The following is a 26,743-nucleotide window of genomic DNA, read 5'->3' as shown; positions in this document are numbered from 1 at the left end:
ACTCTGGGCCTGGGCGCTGACCCTGAGCTATTCAGCTCTTCAGTCAGGCTACTGACTTAACCCTTGAGCCACAGCATCACTTCCAATTTTCTGGTGATTAACTAGAGATAAGAATCTCCTGTACTTTTTTAGTGCCTGGGCTGGCTTTGAACCGAGATCCTTAGGTCTCAGCCTCTTGAATAGCTAGGATTACAAGCGTGAGCCACCTGGCTCAGCTTGCTTAAGTATTTTTATGGGGCTTGAACTTGGGGCTGGGAGCTGTGCTTAGATGCTTCAAGGCTAGCGCTCTACCACTTGAGCCAAAGCATCATTTCTGGCTTTTTTTTTAAATGTGTGTGGTACTGAGGAATCAAACTCAGGGCTTCATGCATACTAGGTGAGCACTGTATTCAGGAGGTTAGGGTCTCAGCCAAGTTTGTTTATTTTTAAATGAAAATGGGAAGAAATTATAAAGCACTTCTGCCATGAGTGGAGAGTTCTAAGAAAAGCATTTGTTCAACTCAGATGCAAGTGAAATGGTCTGCTTCGATAATGTAGCACCATTTTTAGCGACTGGCAGATAAACTAAACTATGGTTCTTCACACTTGGGCATCCGACAGACATTTTCTCATTTCTCGGAAATAAACACAGTAACTGTCATTTCAAGATCAACTGACAGTATCTGCAGCCAATGATTAATTTTAAGCTTTAGAATTTTGGAAAACTTGTGTGTACCACTGTGAGCTGGATAGCTTCCCAGTACTCTTTTGATGAGAGTGGCAGTGAGGTTAATGAATGTGACTAGCTGATACCATCTCTGAAATTAGTCAACATTAGAAGATCCACATAATCTAGCAAACATGTATTTTCCAAGTGACTAATACATACATATTGGTAAAAAGTTCATTCAAAGTATAAGTTTGAATGAAGGATTTTAATGTAACACCACTGAAAATTTATTTCCATGGTTTAGATTTCACCTTAACAGCTAATCTTTAAGAAACTATTACTGCTCACATTTTTGGTGTAGTATCATAAAATATCCAAAATCACTGAACAAGTATGAAAACATTCACTCCTTTCCCAACTATATATCTATAAGGATGGATTTTCTTCCTATGATTCAACTAAAGCAACCTGTCAAAACAGAATGAATGGTGACACAGATTTGAGATTAGAGTTTAGCTAGCCTCTATTAAGCAATGTTGCATTAAAAATATTTATAAACTCATGCTACTTTCTCTTTCTTTCTTTCTTTTTTATTTTTGTAGGTCATGGGGCTTGAACTCAGCCTGGGCACTGTCCTTTAGCTCTTCAGCTCTTCAGCTCAAGGCTACTGCCCTACCTCTGGGCCTGGGCATTGTCCCTGAGTTCTTCAGCTTAAGGCTACCATCCTACCCTTGAGCAAAGCCCCACTTCCCATTTTCTAGAGGTTAACTGGAAATAAGAATATCAGGTCCTCTTGTGCCCGGGCTGGTTTTGAACCTTGATCTCAGATCTTAGCCTCCAAAGTAGCTAGGATTATAGGCATGAGCCACCATGCCAGCTTCTCTCTCTCTCTGTCTCTCTCTTTCTTTCTTTTTATTTGCCAGTCATGGGAACTAAACTATGGACCTGAGCACTGTCCTTGCGCTTTCTCAAGGCTAGAGCCCTACCACTTGCGCCATAGCACCACTTCCAGCTTTTTTTCTATGTTGTGGTACCAAGGAATCGAACTCAGGTCTTCCTACATACTAGGCAAGCACTCTTACCACTAGGCCAAATTCCCAGCCCCCTTCTTTTTTTTAAGACAGTCTTACAATATAATTCAGGCTGACCTTGAACTTGCTATGTTATAATAGCCATAAGATAAACTTAACTACATCCTACCTTTACTTCTCAAGTTGTAGATACACAACGTATGCCACTATTCCTACTCACACTAATTTTTAAAAATGTAGTTTGTCAGTTGGGCCCCGCTGAGATCTGAGGATCGTGGTTCAAAGCCAGCCTGGGCATGAAAGTCCAGGAGCCTCTTATCTTCAATTAACCACTAGAGAACTGGAAATGGTGCTGTGGCAGTAAGTGTAGAGCATTAAGCCTTGAGATTAAGAGCTTAGGGACTGTGCTCAGGCCGAGTTCAAGCCTAACAACCAACAAAAATACACAGACATACAGATACATTCACACACATACACAGTTTGTCAGAGCTAGGGTGTGGTTCAAGTGGTAGAGTGCCAGTAATAAGCAGAGCAGGAGTCCCTGACTTCAAGCCCCTTACTAGCACAAAAAATATAGGTATATACATGAACTGAGAAAATACTTTAAACATTTGGTTTTAATTTTTCTACTAAAAATAACAATTACAGGGCTGGGAGTATAACTAAGTGGTATAGAGTGCTTGACTAGCATGCATGAAGCCCTGGGTTCGGTTCCTTGGTACCACATAGACAGAAAAAGCCAGAAGTGGTGCTGTGGTTCAAGTAGCATTGCACTAGCCTTGAGCAAAAAGTGTCCAAGGACAATGCTCAGGCCCTGAGTTCAAGCCCCAGGACTGGCAAAACAAACAAACAAACAAAACAACAAAAAAACCAAAACCAGTTACAATTTACTTAATGATTCTGAAGAGTATAAAGAGGTCCTGAGAGGGCAGGGAGTTTGGCCTAGAGTGCTTGCCTAGCATGCACGAAGACCCGCATTCGATTCCTCAGTACCACATGCACAAAAAAAAAAAAAAAAAAAGGGGGGGGGCCGGGAGTTTGGCCTAGTGGTTAAAGTGCTTGCCTAGCATGCATGAAGACCCAGGTTCGATTCCTCGGTACCACATACATAGTAAAAAAAAAAAAAGCCAGAAGTGGTGCTGAGGCTCAAGTGGTAGAGCTCTAGCCTTGAGAAAGTCCAAGGACAGTGCTCAGGCCCTGAGCCCAAGCCCAGGACTGGCAAAAAAAAAAAAAAAAAAAAAGCCGAAATGGTGCTGAGGCTCAAGTGGTAGAGCTCTAGCCTTGAGAAAGTCCAAGGACAGTGCTCAGACCCTGAGTTCAAGCCCAGGACTGGCCAAAAAAAAAAAAAAGAGGTCCTGAGAACAAGAAGTTCCAGAAAAGTTGATTTAGGTTAATGGGCACATAAGCTTCTTTTCTCCAGCAGGAAAAAAAAAAATCAGATTTTATTAGCAAGGAATAATTCACACCAATGGTTCCAAAAGGGCAAAGGTCTGTGAGACAAATATGCTGTGAAGTAGATCAAGTGAATTTTAGTTGATTTGTGAAATGATGTTATTTTTTTCAAAAAGACACTTAAAGTCAGGCATGGTGGCTCACACCTGTAATCCTAGCTACTCAGGAGGCTGAGATCTGAGGATCAAGGTTCAAAGCCAGCTCGGGCACAAAAGAACCTGAGACTCTTATCTCCAATTAACTTCTAGAAAACAAGAAGTAGGGCTTGGCTCAAAGCTAGGGTGGTAGCCTTGAGCTGAAGAGCTCAGGGATAGTGTCCAGGCCCAGAGTTCAAGTCCCAAAACTGACAAAAAAAAAAAAAAAAAAAGTTCAAGCCTGTAATCATAGCTACTTGAGAGGTAGAGATCAGGGTATCTCAATTTGAGGCCAGCCAAGACCCTCCCCCCCCAAAAAAAAAATTCTGCAGAGTCCATCTCAGCCAATGGTTTGGTAAGGTGGTATGCGCCAGTAATTCTAGAAATGAGGAGAAACACAAATAGGGGATTCAAAATCTAGGTTGGCCCAGGCATAAAATGAGGCCTTATTTCAAAAATAGCATAAAAAAAGTGCTAGAGGCATGGCTCAGTGGTAGACTACCTGCCCAGCAGTCATGAGGCTCTGAATTTTAAAAATCCCAACACTATCTTCGCTAAATACTAATAATATTCTTTGAATGTAAATAAAATAAGAACTTTACTTCTAGACCAAAAGGGATGTTCTGCTTAGCTATTTGACCAAAGCTAGTTTCCCTGAGTGTCAATCTTTCCTAGGTATCAATTCCATTGTGTTCTTTTGTGCTGTATCCAACCTCACATTTACAACTGCTAATGGTAGGATAATGGCTATGCTCCAGTGGAAAATGATCTGCTAAGAAACAACTGTTTTCTACTTGGATAAATCATCTATATTTTCTACCATTTACAACGTTTCATTTTTTCAGGCCGGGAGTGGGGGAGAGCAACTGTAGTTCCTGCTATTTGGGTGACTGAGATAGAAGTGCTTGTATCCACAAGTTTGAAACTGTTTAAACAAACTCCTCAAAACTCTGATGGGAATAAACCTTGAAATACCTGTTTTGTGACTGGTAACACTGAAGTATGCCAATTTAAGGACTGAGCATTAAGAACTCTTACTTTATGCTAGGCTGATTCCATCACCTTGAAAAACAAACTGACATAATCTTCTTAGATTAACACTTAAACATATTCCAAACTAGCAAATGCATTTTTAAAATAGTTTTTAAAAACTGCTTATTGTAGCCCTATGGAATATGAATCAAATTAGCAAGTCATAGCCAGTATTTTGTTACTTTATTTTTTGCCGTTCTGGGAATCAAACCAATAGCCTGGTGCATATTAGGCAAGAACTGTAATCAATGAGCAACACCTTCAGTCCTACACCCAGTATTTAAATGAAACACAACGGAACAATGTTTATTGCAATTTTGTCTCATTACTCATTGAACTTTTTTGTTTCTGCTGAGTGGACAAATTAGTATATGGATATAACTGGAGTCTTAGTGAAAATATGTTGCAAGGTTTAAACTTGAGGCTTCCCACTTGCTAAGCAGATATTCTATCAGTTGAGCCATGTTCCCAACCCAAAAGTGTATGCGTCCATGCACGTGTATGTGTGTACATGCATGCACCAGTACTGGAGCTTAACTCAGTGCCTGGGTATTGTCCTTTAACTATTTTTGTTTCTTTTCAAGACTAGTGCTGTACTGCTTATACCACTTGAATCACAGCTCCACTTACAGCTTTTTCTTTTTGCTACTTAATGAGAGATTATAGTCTCATGTACTTTTTTGCCTGGGCTAGGTTTGAACCCAATTCTCAGATCTCAATCTCCTGAGCAGCTAGAATTACAGGCATGAGCCACCAGCACCTATCCCCAAAAATGAATTTCTTGATATGGTATCATGTAAAAAGGTTTCACAGAAACCCTATACAATATTCATATGAAAACATGTACATAACTGTTCACAGCAGTATTTTCCTAACAGCAAACCCCCACCTAGAATGTAGGGAAACACCAAAAAGAACTCTTGCATATCCATACAATGGGATATAATTCAGCAGCAAACACAAATGAACTAAGATGACTGTACCAACAGGATCAAAACAATGTAAAGTGGCCACAGTGATGTTTATCATTGTAATCTTAGATATTTGTGCAGCAAATATGGGGAAGACTATAGTTCAAGGATAGCCTAGTCAAACTTCAGGGAGACCTTATCTTAACCAAGAAGCTGGGCATAATACAAGGTATGTTTTCTATAGGAGGCATAGGCGGGAGGATAAGACTGACCTTAGGCAAAAATGCAACAACCCGGGGGGCCAGGAGTTTGTCCTAGTAGTAGAGTGCTTGCTTAGCATGCACAAACACCTGGGTTCCATAGAAAAAAAAAAAACCGGAAGTAGTGCTGAGACTCAAGTGGTATGTAGCCTTAAGAAAGCCCAAGGACAGTGCTCAGGCCCTGAGCTCAAGCCAACAACTGGTAAAAAAAAAAAAAAAAAAAAAAAAAAAAAAAAAATTGTATAGGAAAGTAAAAGAACAAGCCAGACATGGTGACTCATGCTTGTAATCCTAGCTACTCAGGAGGCTGGTATCTGAGGACTGTGGTTCAAAGCCAGCCCAGGTACTAAAGTCTACATGACTCTAATTTTCAATTAACCACTAGAAAACTGGAAATGGCCTTCTGGCTTAAGGGGTAGGGTGGTAGCCTAGAGTGAAGAGCTCAGGGACAACGCGTAGGCCCAGAGTTTAAGTCCCATGATTAACCAAAAAAAAAAAAAGAAAAGAAGAAAAGGAAACAAGAAAAGAAAACTGGTGATGGTTACCTATCTCTTTCAGGTTTGCAAAGGGATATAATATAGTTACACAAAGAACGCTGAATAGTGTAGGTGGGTGTTTGGCCCTCATTTCTTACACAAACACACACACACGCACGCACACACGCACATTTTATATGTAGGAAATAGCCTGTAATGAGAAGCTCTCTTTACAACCATTCATCATGGGCTCCTCAAACTCAGATTTTGGTCTCAATTATTACTCTACTTGAAAAAAACAGGGCCCCTTGGTTAGAAGATACTTCTATATCTTGAGGCAGAAAACAGTAAAGAGGGCTGGAGTCTGAGTTGGTGGAGCAGGCCTGTAATCTAGGGGTAAGTGAGCTCAAGGCCAACCTGGGCTACATAGTGAGACTTTGTCTCAAAATAAAGAAAAACCTGAAAGCAAAAAACAAAAGAGTGGGCCAGGGATATAGCTCAATGGCAGTGCACTTGGATGGGATGCACAAGGCTCAGGCTTAATTGTTAGCACCACAAAATAAAATAAAACAAACAACAAGAGAAATCAAGACTGTAGAGACATTGTCAATACAGTCAGAAAACAAGTACACTTTTAAGACAGTTGAGAGTTGGTGCTGAAAGCACAAAGGAGATCAGCTTACAGGCAGTGCCATTAGCCAGTCTGCGATGATGTGATACCAACAAGAAAAATAACCATGGTTAACTGAAACAAACTCATTTTGTAATGATAGTTAAATTACAAAGTTAATTTGTAAAATAATTGAGTATAACCAGGTGCTGATGATACATGCCTATAATCCAGACTACTCAGGAGGCTCAGATTTGAGGCTCACAATTCAAAGTCAACTCCAGCAAGGAAGTCCTTGAGACTCTAATCTCCAGTTAATCACAGGAAAAAAAAGAAGTGGAGTTGTAGCTCAAATGGTAGAGTACTATCATTGAGAAAAAGTGTCTAAGGACAGTGCCTGGGCCCTGTGTTCAAGCCCCAGGACTGGTTTAAAAAAAAAAAAAAAAAAAAAAAAAAGCTGTTGATTGTTCACATGTTCTTGAGAAATAATTCAATTAAGATACAGAAATGCATCTTAATATTCTATCATTTCATATGTATCCACTTATTCCTTAATTTTCTTCATATAAACTCATGCATCAATTCAACAAATACATATTGAATATTGAATAGCTATTTTGAACAAACTACTCTAGATACTGCTGACTGAGAGGTAAGCAAACAACACTGACTGGGGCTGAGGTCTCAGCATGTAAACATGGCTCTGCATATGCTTACAGTACCTAGCCACTGCCCCATCACTGCACTTCCAGATACAGCCCAGTCCCTATATATACTGTCTCATCTTACTATCCAAATGATACTGAATTTGCTATTCTGGGACAAGACTGAAGCAAGAACTACAGTGTACTTTGAAAAACTAAATGTTAGGTCACACTGACAAGAACTTAAGGAATAGCCTCTGTGTGTGTGTGTGTTCACAACTGCGCGCGCTGGTCCCAGGACTTGAACTTAGAGCCTGGGCACTGTCCCTGAGCTTTTTATTTTTTTGTGGGTCGTGGGGCTTTAACTCAGCCTGGGTGCTGTCTCTGAGCTCTTCAGCTCAAAGCTACCACCCTACCCTTGAGCCAAGCCCCACTTCCCATTTTCTAGGGGTTAACTGGAGATAAAGAGTCTCAGGTCCTTTTGTGCCTGGGCTGGTTTTGAACCTTGATCCTCTGATTTTAGCCTCCTGAGTAGCTAGGATTACAGGCGTGAGCCACTGCACTGGGCTTATCCCTGAGCTTTTGTGCTCAAGGATAGTGTTCTACTACCACTTTGAGCCATTATGCCATTTCTGTATTTTTTTGTAGTTTTTTTGGAGACAAGAGTGTCACTGGCTGCTTGAATCCTCAGATTTCAGTGTCCTGAGTAGGTTGGATTATAGGCATGAGCCACTGAAACCCAGCTAGGAATAACCTTTTGAAAAGTTCACAGATTGAAAAAAATGTGTTTTTCACAATACACAATGGAACTGCTGAGACACCTGTACCCTCCATAAATATACTGTAGGAAACAACACTGAACACTCGAACTTGTTCTTTACTTGTCGGGTTTCTTTTGGAATTTCTCAGTGTCTGTTTCCTCTTTGGTTCCCCTGGTTTCCTTGTATTTTGTTTTCAAAACATTTGTTATTTCTTTGCTCTCTTCCTTCTACTCTGCAGTTTGCAGCTATGGCACTGGCTGGAAGTATGGCCTAAGAAAAACAAGCAAAATAGCCTATTTTGACCATAATTCTCACATCTACAGGAAGCCAGGTATTTCTTCCTTGAGATGTTTTTGCTGCCATCAACCAACTGCTAGAGCCTTCTTATGCTGTATAGCCTACATGGATTTGGTGCGTTTAGTCGGATGAATAGTCCTGAGGTGTGCACTGTCAGCTCCTGTTCTTATTTCAAGACAAGGCAACTGAACCTCTCATAGTAAGATAAAAGGTCTCCATATAGACAAAAGTATCCTCTACAGTTTACCTTGGGTAGACAAGCAGAATCAGGCTTTAGTTCTAAGAGTGCTGATATCGATACTGTGCTAAGATGGTAGAAAGGAATTTAGAACACATCATACTTCTCTTGTGAAGAGTCAACTTCTTCCATTCAAGACAATCAAATGCCCTGTGTTTTCCTGGAGAGTCCCAACTGTTTTACTTCTAAATGTGTACTTGTATTTGTCTGGGCTTATTTGTTTTGAAAGGGTTATGTAAGCTAGATTGTCCCAGAAGCTGCTATGTACCTCAGACTGACCTAGAACTCATGTTGCTCCTGCCTTACCACCCAAATGCTAGAATTGCAATGTAAAATCTTTCTGATAAGCCCACAAATAAAGGCCTGGCTGGCTTGGTGACACATGCCTGTAACCCCAGCTAATTAGCAGGCTGAGGCAGAAAGATTAGGTGTCTGTTGCTGGCCTGGGCAATTTAGCAAGACTGTCTCAAAATAAAAATAAAAAACGTTTAGGAATGTGGCTCAATGGAAGAATGCTTGCCTGGGCTGTGCTAAGCCCAGGGCAGATGGTTATTGGAGATACTTGGCAAAACAGGTTTGGAAAATAAATTTATTATAGCAACATGAAACCTATTAATAAAGACAATCTTAACCTAAACCCAAGCAGTAACCTGAAGAACTTTTCAGAAGACGATTTTCTGCTCTTCTGTCCTGTACTTGGTAAGCAAATCTTAGTTAGGGCTGATTAGTCAGAAGGAAAATAAATTAATGTGAAATTCAGGTTTCTCTATATTCCCCTACACTTGAGAGCAAGCCTTCTGCCCCATGGGGTTGTTTTATGTAAAGCAGGAAGTGATTTTTTTTTTTAAAACAATGACACAACATGGAGAAAGGAGGACATGAGGGTTTTGAATGGATCTTAATGTGGCAGCAAGAGCTCCAACTGGGGTTTTGTTGTAGATCTTGTAAAATGGACAGTCTTGTAGTTTACAAGTGAACTGCTGGCTTTGAAATTCATCCAGTTGCCTTCTGCCAGTAGTGTGTGAACTGGAAGCACTCAAAGATCACTACAAGGGAGAGATATTATTTTGGCCAACTTCATTCAGGCACAAAGAAGAGGTTAGTATTCTGGCACTGAAGTCATGTTTGACAAAACCAATGAAATCTTTTGGGGAAAAAATACTTATTTTGTTTATATAGATAAATATATAATAAACCAAAGAATAAACAGGAAATCTTTAAAACAGCATAGAGATTTCACATATGGAAGTGTGAGCACAAAAGAACTGTTTTGTGTTTCTTCCTACTTACTATCTCCTATTCATCCAGTGCACAATCTATGGGGAAAGGGTATGGAAATATTTTGTGCATGCAAGACAGGTATTTGGGGAAAATATATCACCCTCTGTAACTGTTTAGAACTGCTCAGCACTAACAAATGGTAAGATAGTGTTAGTTTCCAATACAGCCTCATTGATGTATCCATGCAATAGAACAAACCATTAAAAATAAAAAAGTAAGTCTACATCTATTTGTTAACTTTGTCTTCTTCTTCTTCTTTTTTTTTTTTTTTTTGCCAGTCCTGGGCTTGAGCTCAGGGCCTGAGCACTGTCCTTAGACTTTCTCAAGGCTAGAGCTCTACCACTTGAGCCTCAGCACCACTTCGGGCTTTTTTCTATGTATGTGGTACCGAGGAATCGAACCCGGGTCTTCATGCATGCTAGGCAAGCACTTAAACACTAGGCCAAACTCCCGGCCCTTAACTTTGTCTTCTATTTCCCCTAATAATTTTTTTACAGGAGGAGAGGGTTAGTACTAGAGAACTCCAGGGCATCATCTGAGCCATGCTTCCATCCTTTTTCCTTTTTTTTTTAGGAAGGGGGCAGTCCTAGGGCTTGAACTCACAGCCTGTGCACTGTCCTTAGACACTTAGCTCAAGCCTAGTGCTCTGCTAGTTGGGCCACAGTGCCATTTCCAGCTTATTCTGTGTAGATGGTACTGAGGAATCGAACCCAGGGCTTCATGCATGCTAAGCAAGCAGTATACCACTGGCCAGGCTCCCAGCCTCTAACTTAATTCTGATATGGGAATCAAAGAGCAATTCTCAACACATGCTGTTTGACAAATGATGAATAGATTTATAGAAGACAACAGAGAAAATAATAAAGCCTGGAGTATGAAGAATCATTAAAATATTCTCTATCATTTTTCTACCAGTAGATTCATGTAAATCCACACAAAACTCTTCAATTTATGTTACAATTTGTCATTTATAAATGAGACCAAGGAATACTAATCACAACTAAGATAACATTCTTGTCTCTCTGAAATCTTAGTTTATTTACAGCTCATTCCTTTCTTGAATATACCCAAGGGACATTTACATAACAAAGATACTGGCTGAGTAACTGGAAAAGAAAGAGAAAAGAAAAATGTGGCAAAAAAAAAGAGATAAATGTGATAGAAAACATGAAAAAGATTTTTTTTTGTTTAAGAATAATCTAGGAAAAAAATAGAATAAGCTAGTCATTAATATAATAGGGGGAAGACACGAGGCCACTAAATAGGCTCAAAGCAGAAACACAAGGAACCCTTAAAAAATGTCAAGAGTTCATGTTTTCACCTTCCCAAGCAGGGAGCCAGAAAAAGCTATAAAGTTCCCAAAGCAATCCACAGGCACTCCCCCTAAATCACCTTTGCAGTAAACAGAGTATCATATCCAGAGGCAGAATGTTCACCTGACATCACTGTCCATTTATTCATAGACTCAACCCAGCAACTTTGCTACGGGCCGAGTCACAGCCAGAACCCTTTAATAATGGCATATATCCATATCAAATAACTATATACATTTCACTCTCCAGCTAAATCATAATCATAATATGATTTATATGATTATACAACTACTTTAAAAAAATTATGCTAAATGGGAGGAAACAAGTGAAGGGCTTTTTTATCTATAAGCAACCCACAGATTAGCACAGGAAAGGCTGAGGGAGTGCCATGTACTTCCTTACTAGGAAATGAGGCTTGCAGACACCCAGCTAAACTTTTGCACAGTTCGACCAGGACATGTGTTGTAAAACATGTTACTGTGGAGGTAGCACCTTTACAAGAGGACATGCCAACCTGAAATGAAGGAAATAGCACCAGTTGCAAAATAGGTCTTGCAGAATGAGTAAGGAACGTCTCACATGTCTCTGCTTGAATTATGACATGATTAAACTGAAATAAAATGTCATTCCAATAATTTAATAGACATTACAGTCTGTCTCTGGGTTTAGTCACTTGCTGAACATATAAACTATAGAACTCAAAATACCTTGACGTTAAAACTAAGACTGACAGAATAAGTCATAGGGTAAGATTTAAATCTCCACAGGTCAAACTTATCTTTTAAAAGAGATGTGAATGGAGCTGGGGATGAAACCCAGGGCCTAGCAAACTAAGCACTACTACTGATCTATATCCTGAAATGACCTATTACTTTTTATATAATGATCTTTAATAAAACCTTTTCATAGGAAGGGAGGAGGATACAAACGGAGGGAGGAAGGGTAAGAATACAGTCCTTATATTCAATGTACATTATGTTAAAATTGAACTATAACTTTAGGGTGGGGAGAACAATGGAAGGGGTGACACTGATCAAGACACACTAGTCATAATCTGATTTGTGGAATTGAAGTCCCACATCTATACATCTATTTTAGAAAAGAAACTATTTCCTCTCAAATACAAATTTTTGCCACATGAGATAGGACAAACAAACAACAAAAAAGGTAAGGTCTATGTCCTCCATCTCACAAAGTGGTGGAGATCCACAAGTAAAACAAAACACAGAGTATAACATGGTAAGCATCATAATGAATAACGCTACTTGCAGCTGCAAGATGAACACTTACTTTGCAGCTGCAAAGGGGCATTAGGATTTCAGGTACAATACATGCACTGACTAGTTTAAACAGGAAAGGAATTTACTTAAAAAAGACACTGGACTTTGCAAGAGTCCCTGGAACATTCAAGACAAACCACATCCTGGACCATAAAACTAAGGCAACACATTTAAAAGACTTGATGTCATTAAGCTTGTGTTTCTACAAGAATAAGGAAAACAACCCTAAAGCAACAACAGACAACCTAAAAAACTTTGAACACTTGGAAATAAAATATTTTAAATAATTCATGAGTTAAAGACAAAGTCTCAAGGGAAATTAAAAAAGATCCTGGGGCCAGGAATGTGGCCTAGTAGTAGAGTGCTAGCCTAGCAGGCATGAAGACCTGGGTTTGATTCCTAGGTACCACAGAAAGAGAAAAAAGCCATGAGTGGTGCTGTGGCTTAAGTAGTAGAGCTCTATCCTTGAGAAAGCCCAAGAATAGTGCTCAGGCCCTGAGTTCAAGCCCCAGGACTGGCAATAAATACATACATACATACACACACACACACACACACACACACACACACACACACACACACACACACACACACACACACACGATCCTCTGTACTGGATAAGTGGTTTGGAATGGATGAGAAGTATGATAGAAGGGGTAAAGTTGATCAAGATGCATTACATTCATCATAAACTGACATGTTGAACTGATTGAACTGAGCCTTTTTTTTTTAACTAAATCTTTTTGTACATTTTTGTTGTTGTTGGTGGTCATGGACTTGAACTCTAGGCCTGGGCACTGTCCCTGAGCTCTGCAGCTCAAGGCTACCGCCCTACCCCTTGAACCATAGTACCATTTCTGATTTTCTAGTGGTTAATTGGAGATAAGAGTCTCAGACTTTAGTGCCCAGGCTGACTTTGAACCGTGATCCTCAGGTCTCAGCCTCCTGAGTAGCTACAATTACAGATATGAACCACCATGCACGGCTCTTTTTGTGCATTTTTATGAGTATATGTTGGTACTAGGGCTTGAACTTGGGGCCTATTGAAATTTTTTTTTCCCTCAAAAGGCTTGTACTCCACTATATATCTCTGCTTTCTGCTTTTTACTAATTCATTGGAATAAAGTCTCTTGGACCTTTTCATTCAGGCTGGCTTCAAACTGAGACCCTCAGATCTGTCTTCTGAGTAGTTAGGATTACAGGTGTAAGCCATTAGCAGTCAATGAATTATTTCCTTTAACTCCCTTCAAATTCATCTAATGTAAGTTACAGCTTTATGTTAGTTGCTAAGAAACATGAAAAAAAAAAGCACAAGAATATGTATCCTTAAAGAACAAGATGGATATTTAAGACAATCTAAACATTTTCTAGATAAAGAACTACACATACCAGACAAAATGTATAAAAAATAATTTTAAATGCACAGCTAATATCCTAAGAAAGGAAAACCTCTGGGGAGGTTTGAAGAAGGAACTGAAAACCACAATAATGACATGACCTAATAGAGTGGCTAGAGAGTGAGGGAAGGGAATTTCAATAACTTCCGGCCTTGGTTTTGCAAGATGTGTGAAAATAAGACTGAGCGTATGTAAGACAGAGAACCAGACTTAGATCCTGACTAAAGTGAAACTTTATGCATCCCCAACAAAGGATGAACTGGGAAAAATATTCTTCTAACAGCCCAGAACACAAACAAACTTTGGAAGTTTCTTTTGGGGGAAATGGAGGTAGAGAAAAGTCTCTTGACAATTAGAACTCTGCGCCTACAACTCACATAAATTTTTCATGTTCAAAGTAATAATTTCAGGGCCGGGAGTTTGGCCTAGCAGTAGAGTACTTGCCTAGCATGCATGAAGACCTGGATTTGATTCCTTGGTACCACATATATAGAAAATGCTGGAAGTGGTGCTGTGGCTCAAGTGGTAAAGCTCTAGTCTTGAGAAAGCCCAAGGACAGTGCTCAGGCCTTGAATTCAAGCCCCAGGACTGGCAAAAAAAATTAAAAAAAAATATATATAAGCAGGGTGTGGTGGCTCATGCCTATAATCCTAGCTACTCAGGAGGCTGAGATCTAAGGATCACGGTTCAAGGCCAGCCTGGGCACTAAAATGTCCGTGAGACTCTTATCCCCAATTAATCACCAGAAAACTGGAAGTGGCACTGTGGTCAAGGGATAGGGCGGTAGCCTTGAGCTGAAAAGCTTAGGGACAGTGCCCAGGCTCAGAGCTCAAGTTCCACAACTGAAATAATAATAATAATAATAATAATAATAATAATAATTTCAATTCCTGGATTAAATTCTAAACTATAAAATTAACATAAAAGTTAACCCACTCCAGACCCCAAAACAAGGAATCTAGAAGAAGCAAAGTTATACCCAGTTTGAAAAATACAATTTAACTTAACGCTTAGCCATATAGGAGAGCCACCTCAATAGCAAACAAACAGTACCTTTGGACCACAAGAATTTCTGATAAAGGAATTATCAGGGTTAAAAATATACTTTTAAAAATACATAATTATATATATATGTATATTCACTCATTTATTATGCCAGCATTGAGGCCTAAACTCAGGGCCCAAACTCCTGATCAGCTTTTTTACTGATGGTTGGCACTCCACTTGAATCAGTCCAGCATTTTGCTGGTAAACTGTAAATGGATTCTCTGGGATTTTTCTCTCCAGGATAGATTCAAACCAAGATCTTCAGACCTTAGCCTCCTGAGTAGCTAGGATAATAGCTATTGGCCACTGGTATTCAGATGAAATAAACTTAATGTGATGACAATTACAAAAGAAAGCTCTGCTACAGTGGTGGTGTACAAGTCCAATTCTAGTGCTTAGACACAGAGGCAGGAAATTTGTGGCCTGCTTGGTCTATACATTGATATTCAGGGCCTTCCTTGTGGGAAGGAAAAGGAGAAAGGTGAGGGGAAAGGAGAAGAGGGGAGGAGAGGTGAAATGAGAGGTCAAAACTACAAGAATAAGATTCTGTGGGAAAAGGACTGACAGATTGGAAAACAAAAACAAATAGGGAATTCTAAAATGGAAAAGTGGGGGGAGGGAAAGGGGACAAAAACACGAGAAGGGATATCAAGGTTGGAGAAGTACCCATTACCTGACCTATGTAAGTGTAACCCCTCTATACATTATCCTGACAATAAAATACAATTAAAAAACAAATAAAGCCGGGGGCGGTGACTCATACCTGTAATCCTAGCTACACAGGAGGCTGCAATCTGAGGATCGACGTTTAAAGCCAGCCTGGGCACTAAAGTCTGTGAGACTCTTACCTCCAATTAACCACCAGAAAACAGGAACTGGTGCTATGGCTCAAGGGATAGGGCAGTAGCCTTCAGCTAAAGAGCTCAGAGACAGTGCTCAGGCCTAGAGTTCAAGTCCCATGACAAAATAAACAAATAAATAAATGAAATTAAAAAAGTCACCGAAACTAAACATAACATATAAACAGATTACACATAGCTGAAGGAAAAGCAAAGAACCTGAACACAGGTTATTTCTCAGAGAAATAATGAGGTGGGAATTACCAAAGAGAAGCCACATGAAGGACAGAGTTAGAAGCAGACAGGAGCCCTAGAAGAAGGTAATACTAGTAATAGTCAAAGAGATAATGTCCGAGAATTTTCCAGATCTAATAGATTTAAGAAACAAAATTATGAGTAGGAGTTTGGCCTAGTGGTAGAGTGCTTGCCTAGCATGCATGATGACCAGGGTTCGAGTCCTCAATACCACGTACTTAGAAAAAGCCAGAAGTGGTGCTGTGGCTCAAATGGTAGAGCACTAGCCTTGAGACAGCCCAAGGACAATGCTCAGGCCCTGATTTCAAGCCAGCAAAATACAGATCTATCTATCTATCTATCTATCTATCTATCTATCTATCTATCTATCTATCTCAACATCAAAGCTCAGAGATTGTAAGTCAAAAGGACTATTTTTTTTTTTTTTTTTTACTGTCTGCCAAATGGAGTAACTCAGAAAAACATGAGATTGGTAAGAGATAAAGGAGGGAGTTACTCAACAGATCAGACTAAAAAATCTGAGTAGTAGACAGTAAGGATAAAATTTTTGAACAAGTGATATGATCTAAACAGAATCTCTGACAAATCATCTTGGCAATGGCATGTAGAGTGGATGTAGCAAAAGGGACTGGAGGTTTTAAGTAAGTGTAGGAAATGATTATAATAGCTCAAGCCTTTTTAAAGACTTAAAAATATTCCAATTACCTGAAGACAAATGCTTCAGAATGTAAGAATCAGAAAAAAGACAAAAGGTATGGGGAAAAAAAAGGAGACAACTATCAACTGTATATGTATGTGTTAAGGGAGCGAATATGAATCAATACTTAAGAGACATTTTAAGGGCAGCATTTAAAGTTATTGGATTAGGTCATTATAGAGAAGGGCAGAAAAGACAGGAAGGAAGAACTAAAGAAGATTCTGAGGATAGAGCCTCAGTAATTGAGAGAATACGGTTGGTAATCTCTACCATTTCTCCCAGAAACAGGTATTGGGAACTCTCCCCTTCTCTTCTTTCCCCCATCCTTCTGGCAAACTACCTAACTTCATAGATTGTTTCTTCAGCTATTAGAACCAAAGTCTCAGTTTTATGATATGGAAAGACTTAGCAAAATGAGTTAAATACTGGGCTAGTTATATAGTTGAAGAGAGTCAGAACAACCCTCCCTCTCTCCCCTCCCCCCAAGTAACTGCATATAGTAAGGATTTTCAATTCCTGACCAACATAATTAGAACATAGCTATCCAACCTCTTCCATAAGAAAAATTTTGCAACACAAATAAAAATGTTTAATAGAAATCTTTCTGCATAATTGTAAACATGTAAGAAATGGTACTAATGATTCTTTTATCAAAACTCTGCTTAGAACATAAACATCACTCATTTCATGCTTTAAATGAATGTCTTTACAGACATTAGAACATTGGAGATTAGTAACTTCCAATACAAGGGTATAGAGCATTTTCAATGATATAAGTTCTTCAAATAATTTACAATTGCTCTCAATGTTTGTAAAACAGTACTGCATCTTGAACTTACAGCCTCCTGTTTTGGCAGGCTTCAGCCCTGCTTTTTGCTAGTTGTTTTGAATAGGAGCCTAGCGGAACATTTTTATCAAGGCTGGCCTTAAACCATGATCCTCCAAATCTCAACCTCCTGATTAGGTAGGATTATAGGAATGAGCCATGGGCAACAGGCCTCAACTAAAATTCTTAAATAGTTGAGACTCCATTTTGATTATCTGATATACAAGGTTATAATACCCATGCCTTAATTTGGATATTTGGCAACATTTGACAAATGAACAAAAAAGTACCATTAGAGGCCTGTGCAATGTCTCATGCCTATAATCCTAGCTACTCAGGAGGCTGAGATCTGAGAATCTTGGTTCACAGCTAGCCAGGGCACTAAAGAACTTGAGACTCTTATGACCAATTCCTCCAATTCCTCACTAGAAAACAGGAAGTGGGGCTGTGGCTCAGGGATAGGGTGGTAGCCTTGAGCTGAAGATCTCAGGGACAATGCCCAGGCTCAGAGTTCAAGCCCCACACCCAACAAAATAAAATAAAAAAGTATCATTAGTTTAATTATAAGGGAAAAACTATTCTTGGTAAAGTTTTTGTTTTAAAATGGGGGTTTGAAGTAAGAGTTTCCTGCTTGCTAGCTAGCTAGGCTCTCCTACATCCTGTATCAGGCCTCCAGGTGCTCTGCATTGCTTTCTTCACTGGTCTTGAATTCTGTCAAAGGCTATATCATCTTATGCCTCTCCTCACTGCTGTGACGATAGGCACTCACTACTGTACCTAGTAACTCTATTTCTCTGGTAGCCAAGGGATGTTACCAGGATCCCCTAACCTCAGTCTCTCACATGGCTTGGAGTATAGGATGGAGACACAGCCTGGCTTGAAAAAGGGAAATAAAGGGAAAATTTTAAACCATTTCTCTAAGCAGTATATTATAATGATCCAGTTGTCAAAATGGTTATGGAGAAATCCCTAAACAAATACTGATAATGGTACACACAATGGGCTCTGTCAGGTAATACTGGCCAGATTTCAAACTGACCATATCTGGTGGTATCTGTTGGAATTTAAGATGCACATACCTGATAACACAGTAGTCCCACTTCTAAGAATCTGCCCTCTAGAAAGAACAGCATAGAAACAGAAATACATGTGCAAGAATTATTATGCAATTACTTACAAATGTAAAATTTAGAAAACTTAATTAGTAAGGAAAGGGTTTGTCAAATTATAGAATCTTAGCCAGGCACGGTGGCTCACGCCTATACAATCCTAGCTTCTCAGAATGCTGAGATCTGAGGATCCAGGTTCAAAACCTAAAGTCTGTGACACCTTTATCTCCAATTAACCACTAGAAAACCAGAAGTGGCGCTGTGGTTCAAGGGGTAGAGCAGTAGCCTTGAGCGGAAGAGCTCAGGGACAGAGCCTAGGCCCAGAGTTCAAGTTCCATGACCAACAACAGCAACAAAAAATATAGAATGTTCACTAAATGAAATACCATAAAAGTGATTTAAGGGGCTGGGAGTTTGGCCTAATGGTAGAGTGCTTGCCTAGCATGAGGCTCAAGTGGTAGAGCTCTAACCTTGAGAAAGTCCAAGGACAGTGCTCAGGCCCAGGACTGGCAAAAAAAAAAAAAGTGATTTAAAAAAAAAAAAGATATTCAAGGGCAGGGAGTTTGGCCTAGTGGTAGAGTGTTTGCCTAGCATGCATGAAGCCCTGGGTTCAATTCCTTGGTACAACATATACAGAAAGAGCCAGAGGTAGTGCTGTGATTCAAATGGTAGAGCGTTAGCCTTGAGCTGAAGAGCTCAGGGACTGCCCTGAGTTCAAGCCTCACTACTTACAAAAAAAAACCCCAAAGAAACAAACAAGAGAAGAAGTTATACTGAATCTCTAGGGATATCCAAAATAGCCAGGTGCAATGGCTCACGCCTGTCATCCTAGTTACTCAGGAGGCTGAGACTGAGATCTGAGGATCGCAGTTCAAAGCCAGCCCGGGCATTAAAGTCTTTGAGACTCTTATCTCCAATTAACCACTAGAAAAATGGAAGTGGGGCTGTGGCTCAAGGGGTAGGGCACCACCAACAACAATAGCCAAAACAGACTCATTAAAACTTTCTAAACATGTTGAGTTTCACACCAATAATCGACAATGACTCCACTTCTTATTTAACCCACCACATGCCACACATGTACATGGACAGAATGTGGGGAATAAAGGATCAGACAGACAAAAAGGAACTTCTATTGACTTTTTTCTAAAAAATTAAGTGGTAGAGGATAAGGGTTATTTTTACTTTCTTTCTTCCTTTTTAATTTTTTTTTGGGGGGGAGTTCGATTTTGGGGCTTGAACTCTGGGCCTGAGCTACTGCCCTACCCCTTGAGCCACAGAGCCACTTCCGATTTTCTAGTGTTTAATTGGAGATTAGAGTCAGACTTTTTTTAGTGCCTGGACTGGCTTTGATCCTCAGATCTCAGCCTCCTGAGTAGCTAGAATTATAAGCGTGAGCCACTGCACCCAGCTATTTTCTTATTTCTAAGTTAAAATACTTTTCAAAGATACTTCTCAAAGGACAAAAATTAAAGAAGAAAAAACATCTTTCACTTCCCAAACACCATAGGAAAAAAACAACAAATTTTAGTTTAAAAATGTAGAAGCTTTGGTCTAGTGGTAGAGTACTTTCCTAGCATGCATGAAGACCGGGGTTCAATGCCTAGGTGCCACATAAATAGAAAAAGCGGGAAGTGGTGCTGTGGTCCAAGTGGTTGAGCTCTATCCTTGAGAAAAGCCCAAGGACAGTGTTCAGACCCCGAGTTCAAGCCCCACAACTGGCAATAAAAAATTTTTTTTTTTACTGTAGAAGCTACATAGAAGAAAGAAATCTCATACCAAAGACTAATCTAATTAAGCAAAAAAAAAAAAAGCACAATGTTTCTATACCCAGTTATAGGAATGCTTCAAGAAGTTCCTGAGACTATGCCAAAAACAAATTATCTTTTTCATAGGGGAATTCCGCCCTCTAGTGCACACTAAAAGAAGATGAAGTCCACAAAGCAACTACTGTCAACAAATTCCTTCATTAAACTGGCCAGAATATCTTCTAGAGCATCTCCTTCTTAAGTGAAGGTCTATGCAGCCTTCCTTGGTCCCAAGTCCATTTCTACTACCATATTGAGAACATTTTTCAGAGTATCATCATTCAAATGCTTTTTTGATACACCCATGAAGTGCTAAAGGTACTTAATTACCTCGTTTTTCATAGCAAAAGAAATTTGGCCCAATCAAGGTTTTAAGAGTACAGCAAATAGTTTTATAATACAGATAGATGCCTGGTTCTTAAAAATTATGATTTTTAAAAAGTTGACACTGTAATTCAAGGTGAGAAGAAAAAAGCTGTTGTATAAAATAAAACCATTATTATTCTTGATCTACTAAGAACACTAGAATTATTTAACTCTGGACAATATTGGCAAGTATTAAGGTCACTTTTGAGGTTCATAGAATTTTCTATAGGAATTCAATCCAAACTCAAAAGCTCCTGGTAACTTGGGGCCGGGAGTTTGGCCCAGTGGTAGAGTGCTTGCCTAGCATGCACTAAGACCTGGGTTTGATTCCTGGGTACCACATACATAGAAAAAAGCCAGAAGTGGTATGCTGAGGCTCAAGTGGTAGAGCTCTAGCCTTGAGAAAGTCCAAGGACAATGAGCAGCTGAGATCACAGACAAAGGCACCATGCCCCGCCCTTTTGGTGAATCTCTAAAGCATTATTTTTCTAATTCAATTGATAACTTCTTTTATTTTTTTCCTTTGTCAGTCCTGGGGCTTGAACTAAGGGCCTGGGCACTGTCCCTGAGCTTCTTCTGCTCAAGTTTAGCATTCTACCACTTGAGCTGCAGTGCCACTTGCAGTCTTTTCTGTGTATGTGGTACTAAGGAATGAACCCAGGGCTTCATGCATGCTAGGCAAGCACTCTATCACCAAGCCACATTCCCAGCCCAATTTAAAATTTCTAATTTCAGTTGTAAATGCTTGCCACTAAATGAAGGAAAGCTCAGACATATATAACTGAAGGACTCCAATTCCCTAAAAAGGAGTTTCAAAGGGGACACTGCTGACAGTGAAGCAATTTATTCTGGTCGGGAGTTTGGTCTAGTGGTAGAGTGCTCACCTAGCATGCATGAAGAACCAGGTTTGATTCCTCAGTACCACACACGTAAAAAAAGCCGAAATGGTGCTGTAGCTCAAGAGGTAAAGCTCTAGCCTTGAGAAAACCCAAGGACAGTGCTCAGACCCTGAGTTCAAGCCCCAATACTCAAATAAAAAATAATAAATACATTAATTTATTCTATGTATAAACTATTCTATGCTATACGAAACATTTAGCTTCCCTCAACCCAATCAAATACCAGTTGTTTCTACTCACTGTGACAAAAACAAAACAAAACAAAAATCTTAGCACACATTGAATACCACCTACTGGCAGCACTATATCTGTTAAGTTTAACAAACTGGTTTTACACCCTTCCACCATACTCCCATAAAAATATGGAATGCTTCAGAATTTGTGTCATCCTTATGAAGGCACCATGTACATTTCTGTAGTGTTCTAACTTTAAGTTATGTGCTATTAATGCAAGCATGAGTAGTTTTTTTGTTTTTTTTTCTCCTGTCAGTCCTGGGGTTTGAACTCAGGATCTGGGCACTGTTCCTGAGCTTTGTTTTTTGTTTTTTTTTTTTTTCTCAAGGCTAACACTCTACCACTTGAGCCACAACACTTCACTTCTGCTTTTTCTTTTTTTATGGCCAGTCCTGGGCTTGGGCTTAGGGCCTGAGTACTATCCTTGGGTTTTCTCAAGGCTAGAGCACTACTACTAGAGCCACAGTACCACTTGTGGCTTTTTTCTATGTATGTAGTACTGAAGAATCGAACATGGGTCTTCGGGCATGCTAGGCAAGCACTCTACCATTAGGCCCCACTTCTGCTTTTTCTGTTTATGTGGTACTGAGTAATAGAACCCAAGGCTTCATTCATGCTAGGCAAGCATTCTATGACTAAGCCACATTCCCAGCCATCTAGAATTAATTCTGAGAAAAGGAAACTGCTCTTTTTTCCTCTCTATGACAGTTTCTTCTTAGTTTTTATCCTACTACAGAAGCTTACATAAAGTACTTCAGAGAAATGATTAAAGAAATCTAGGCATGCAGGTACCCTTACTTAGCTAGTCCTTACATATTTCTTTATTCCTCATTTTTCGATTTAAAAGCGTGTCCATGGTAAAATACCATATGACTCAGAAATTCCCCTTATATGTATACCCAAGAACAGTGAAAACACACAACCGAAGTCTGTATATGAATGTTTATATAGTTAAAAAGTGAAACTATCCTATGTCCAATAATTATCAAGTGGATATATAAAACTTGGTAAACTCATACCAAGTAGTAATCACTTATGCTGGGAAGGTGGCTTAGTTGCAGAGTGCTTGCTTAGCATGCATGAAGCCCTGGTTCAATTCCTTTGTACCACATAGACAAAAAAAGCCAGCAGTGAAGCTGTGGCTCAAGTGGTTAGAGTGCTAACCTTGAGCAAAAGAAGCTCAAGAACAGTGCCTAGGCCCTGAGTCAAGGCCCCAGTACTAGCGAAAATAAAGCACTAATCACTGCACTGTACAAATAAAAAGGACACAAGATAAATGCTATAACATTTATGAAAATACTATAAGTAAAAGGATCGATACAAGTGGAAAAAAATACTGCAAACTTCCATTCATATGAAATATCTGAAATGGCAAAGCTATACAAAGAAGTTGTCTGTAGGGCCGGGAGTTTTGCCTAGTGGTTAAAGTGTTTGCCTAGCATGCATGAAGACTGGGGTTCGATTCCTTGGTACCACATACATAGAAAAAAGCTGGAAGTGGTGCTGAGGGCCCAGGACTGGCAAAAAAAAAAAAAAGAAGTTGTCTGGAAATGGAGGAGTTAAAGGTGGAGTATGACTGCAGACAAGTTCAAGATTCTTTGGGGAAGTGATAGAAATGATTATGGCTTTCAGCACTATAAATGAATAACCTTGTGAATATTCCAAGAACCAACAAACTGAACTTAAACTGGTAAATTATATGTCTCAATAAAGCTGTTTTTGCAAGCAGTACATCCCTATACTCCCAGCATTTGAGAGGCTGTGGGAAGAAAAACTGAGACCCATTAAAAAAAAAGGAATATTAAAAAAAAAATCACGGACCGGGTGTTTGGCCTAGTGGTTAAAGTGCTTGCCTAGCATGCACGAAGACCCGGGTTCGATTCCTTGGTACCACATATATAGAAAAAGCTGGAAGTGGTGCTGAGGCTCAAGTGGTAGAGCTCTAGCCTTGAGAAAGTCCAAGGACAGTGCTCAGGCCCTGAGCTCAAGCCCAGGACTGGCAAAAAAAAAATCACATCCAATTAAAATTATTAAATTGGCAAAGAATCTATCCTCTTAAAGAATAACAACAAAAACATTATAGCCCATGTTTGTTAGACTATCTACTTCCCTCTAGTTTCCTGATTTATAGTTATCTTTTTGCTGCTGTTGTTGGTCGTGGGGCTTGAACTCTGAACCTGGGCATTGTCCCTGAACTCTTCAGCTCAAGGTTACTACTCTACCCCTTGGGCCACGGCAGTGCAGTACTTTCGGTTTTCTAGTAGTTAATTGGAGATAAGAGTCTCACAGACTTTAGTAGCACCAGGGCTGGCTTTGAACTAAGATCCTCAGATCTCAGCCTCCTGAGTAGCTGGGATTATAGGCATGAGCCACCCCGCCTGGCTAATTAAGTCTTTTGAAACTGAATTTCTTCTTCCTGGACTGGCTACCCTCCAAACATTATAACATTTCACCATTAGATCTGTTCATCAGGTACACTGTTATATGCCAACAGGTTAGGCATCTCATGTAAGGGTCAAATAGGAGATGAGGCCAAATTTTTGAAGCAGTTCATCTTTTTTGTTTTTATGGATATAAATACATTTGCTGTGAATAATTTAAGGGCTCTTTTATTTTAATGAAAACATGTATGATATAATTAGATCCAGCTTTGAAATGTTCCCCACAATTTGACAGCAATCCTATAAAAAAAAGCTTTAAAAAAATCAAAATGCTAGATGAGGTGGCTCATGCCTGTAATCCTAGCTGCTGTCTCTTCTATCTCTGTCTCTTCTATCTTTGGGACAAACACTGCTTCGATAGATGCTACCAAAGAGGTTTTTAGAGATTCAATAATTAGACTTTTTTCTTAGCTTAACAGACCAAGAAGGTAAGATAAATCCACATGGGTCAATCCTGTCTTTCTAGCTTATCTTACTGCTTTAAGGTTGTTTTCAGCCTTTAAGGAGGCAGCTAAAAACTAAGCCTTCTATAAAGCAAGCAAAAGCCTACAGCTAGGATTATAAATTTTGATGAGACTAAAAGAATAAGTACTAAATGCTGGGTTGAAAGTAGTTGCAAATGTGGAATTGAAGCCTAGCCAGCCAGCTAGATAAAGTTGGTACAAATGGCTATAATAGTGCTTGTAGTAAACACAGAAGGTACCAGGAAAAGAAGAATCAAGAACTTGGAATGATGAGACCCTGGGAATTTAGAGATACTAAGTAGACAGAGTACCTCTTACAGTCTGATTCCGGCGTCTAATTAAAAGAGGGCTTACTCCATTCCCAAAGTATAAACTTTGGCTTTTTATAGTCTAAGCAGTGTACTATTTTAAACATGTGGAGGAAATGCATTTTCAGTTACAAACATTTGCTCCTCTGAATCTGTTCTTCTTTGTTAGCTAACGATGTGAGACAGGATGTTTTACTGTACTGCTCTGATTTTCCTGCATTGCTTAAATTTGTTTAGAGAAAAGAAAAATAAGCCAATAACAATATTTCTGCTACACAATTTCCATCAACTGAAGCAGCTCCCCTCCTCCCCCACAACAAAGTCGGTAAAAGTTATTTTGCTATTTTTTCTTTTGATCTAGTAACTATTATTCTATAGATTCTTCCCTTGAAAAGGCTTCCCATACCCAGTATATAGAGTCTACAGCAGATTCTAAAGTTTGCACTGAAGAATAAATCCACTCTAACAGAGTAGCTCAATTATTCCTGACCTGATTCTTCTTGCCAAGCATAATTGTAACTATCAGATTAACCTTCAAGGTCATTCTGAATTCATCAGAAATTTAAGTTAATGATATAGCATGCACTTTACTGCAAATAAATGAATAAAAAGTAAATATGAATAAGTGTATTCCCCCTCTGTTTTTTTGTTGTTATTGTTGGTGGTGGTGGCGGTGGTCATGGGACTTCAACTCTGGGCCTGGGCATTGTCCTTGAGCTCTTCAGCTCAAGGATATCACCTTAGCCCTTAAGCCACACCACTACTGCTTATTTTCTAGTGGTTAATTGGAGATCAGAGTCTTATGGACTTTTGTGCCCTTTCGCGCTAGGTTTGAACCGGGATCCTCAGATCTCAGTCTCCTGAGTAGCTAGGATTATAGGTTTTGAGATCAGGAGGATGTGATTAAATATTCTATTCAAATATTCCATAAAAGTTCTGATTGCTGAGAACACAGCTCAGTAGCAGAACGTTTATTTAGCATTCATGACATCTTAGGTTTGATTCTTGTACCAAGGAGAGGGGCAATTTGATAAACTGCCGATAATGCTATTCAAAAATTACTTAGATGGTGGCTGGGAGTGTGACATAGTGGTAGAGTGCTTGCCTAGCATACATGAAGCTCTGGGCTCAATTCCTTGGTACCACATACACAGAAAAGTTTGGAAATGGTGCTGTGGCTTAAGTGGTAGAACACTAGTCTTGAGAAAGCTCAAGAACAGTACCCAGATCCTGAGTTCAAGCCCCATGAGTGGCAAAAAAACCAACATATATATTTATATATATTATAATATGTATTTATAAAGATTAAAACAGAATATATATAAATATATATATTTAGATGCAAAATTTACAAATTCAACTTTGCAGTGAGCACTAAAATCTAGAGCTTTTTTAAAGATGGAATTAAGAAAGCAAGTAGTTGGGCACAGTGGTTCACGCCTGTAATCCTAGCTACTTAGGAAGCTGAGATCTGAGGATCTCAGTTCAAAGCCAGCCCAGGCACTAAAGATCGTGAGACTGTTATCTCTAATTAAACAAGAGAAAACGGAAGTGGGAAGTGGGGTCGGAAGTGGGAAGTGGGGTTGAGGCTCAAGGGGTAGGCAGTAGCCTTGAGGTGAAGAGCTCAGGGACAGCACCCAGACCCAGAATTCAAACCCCATGACACACACACCCCTGAAAAAAA

At 39.5% G+C, this 26,743-nt stretch overlaps 1 protein-coding gene and 1 non-coding gene across 3 annotated transcripts in view; both read right to left on the bottom strand.

Annotated features, from left to right (window-relative positions):
* The window catches only part of Cfdp1 (chromatin remodeling protein CFDP1), an 82,632-nt gene that overhangs the window by 43,749 nt on the left and 12,140 nt on the right, over positions 1-26,743 (bottom strand). The window lies entirely within an intron of this gene.
* LOC150046855 (U6 spliceosomal RNA) lies at positions 21,969-22,069 on the bottom strand. Its single transcript, XR_016539578.1, has one exon. It is a non-coding gene; the product is annotated as a U6 spliceosomal RNA (small nuclear RNA).

The sequence above is a fragment of the Megascapheus bottae genome, chromosome 24 (assembly GCF_031878675.1).
Source record: "Megascapheus bottae isolate mThoBot1 chromosome 24, mThoBot2.hap1, whole genome shotgun sequence".
Classification (NCBI taxonomy): Eukaryota; Metazoa; Chordata; class Mammalia; order Rodentia; family Geomyidae; genus Megascapheus; species Megascapheus bottae.
This window is presented reverse-complemented; position numbering and strand designations above follow the sequence as displayed.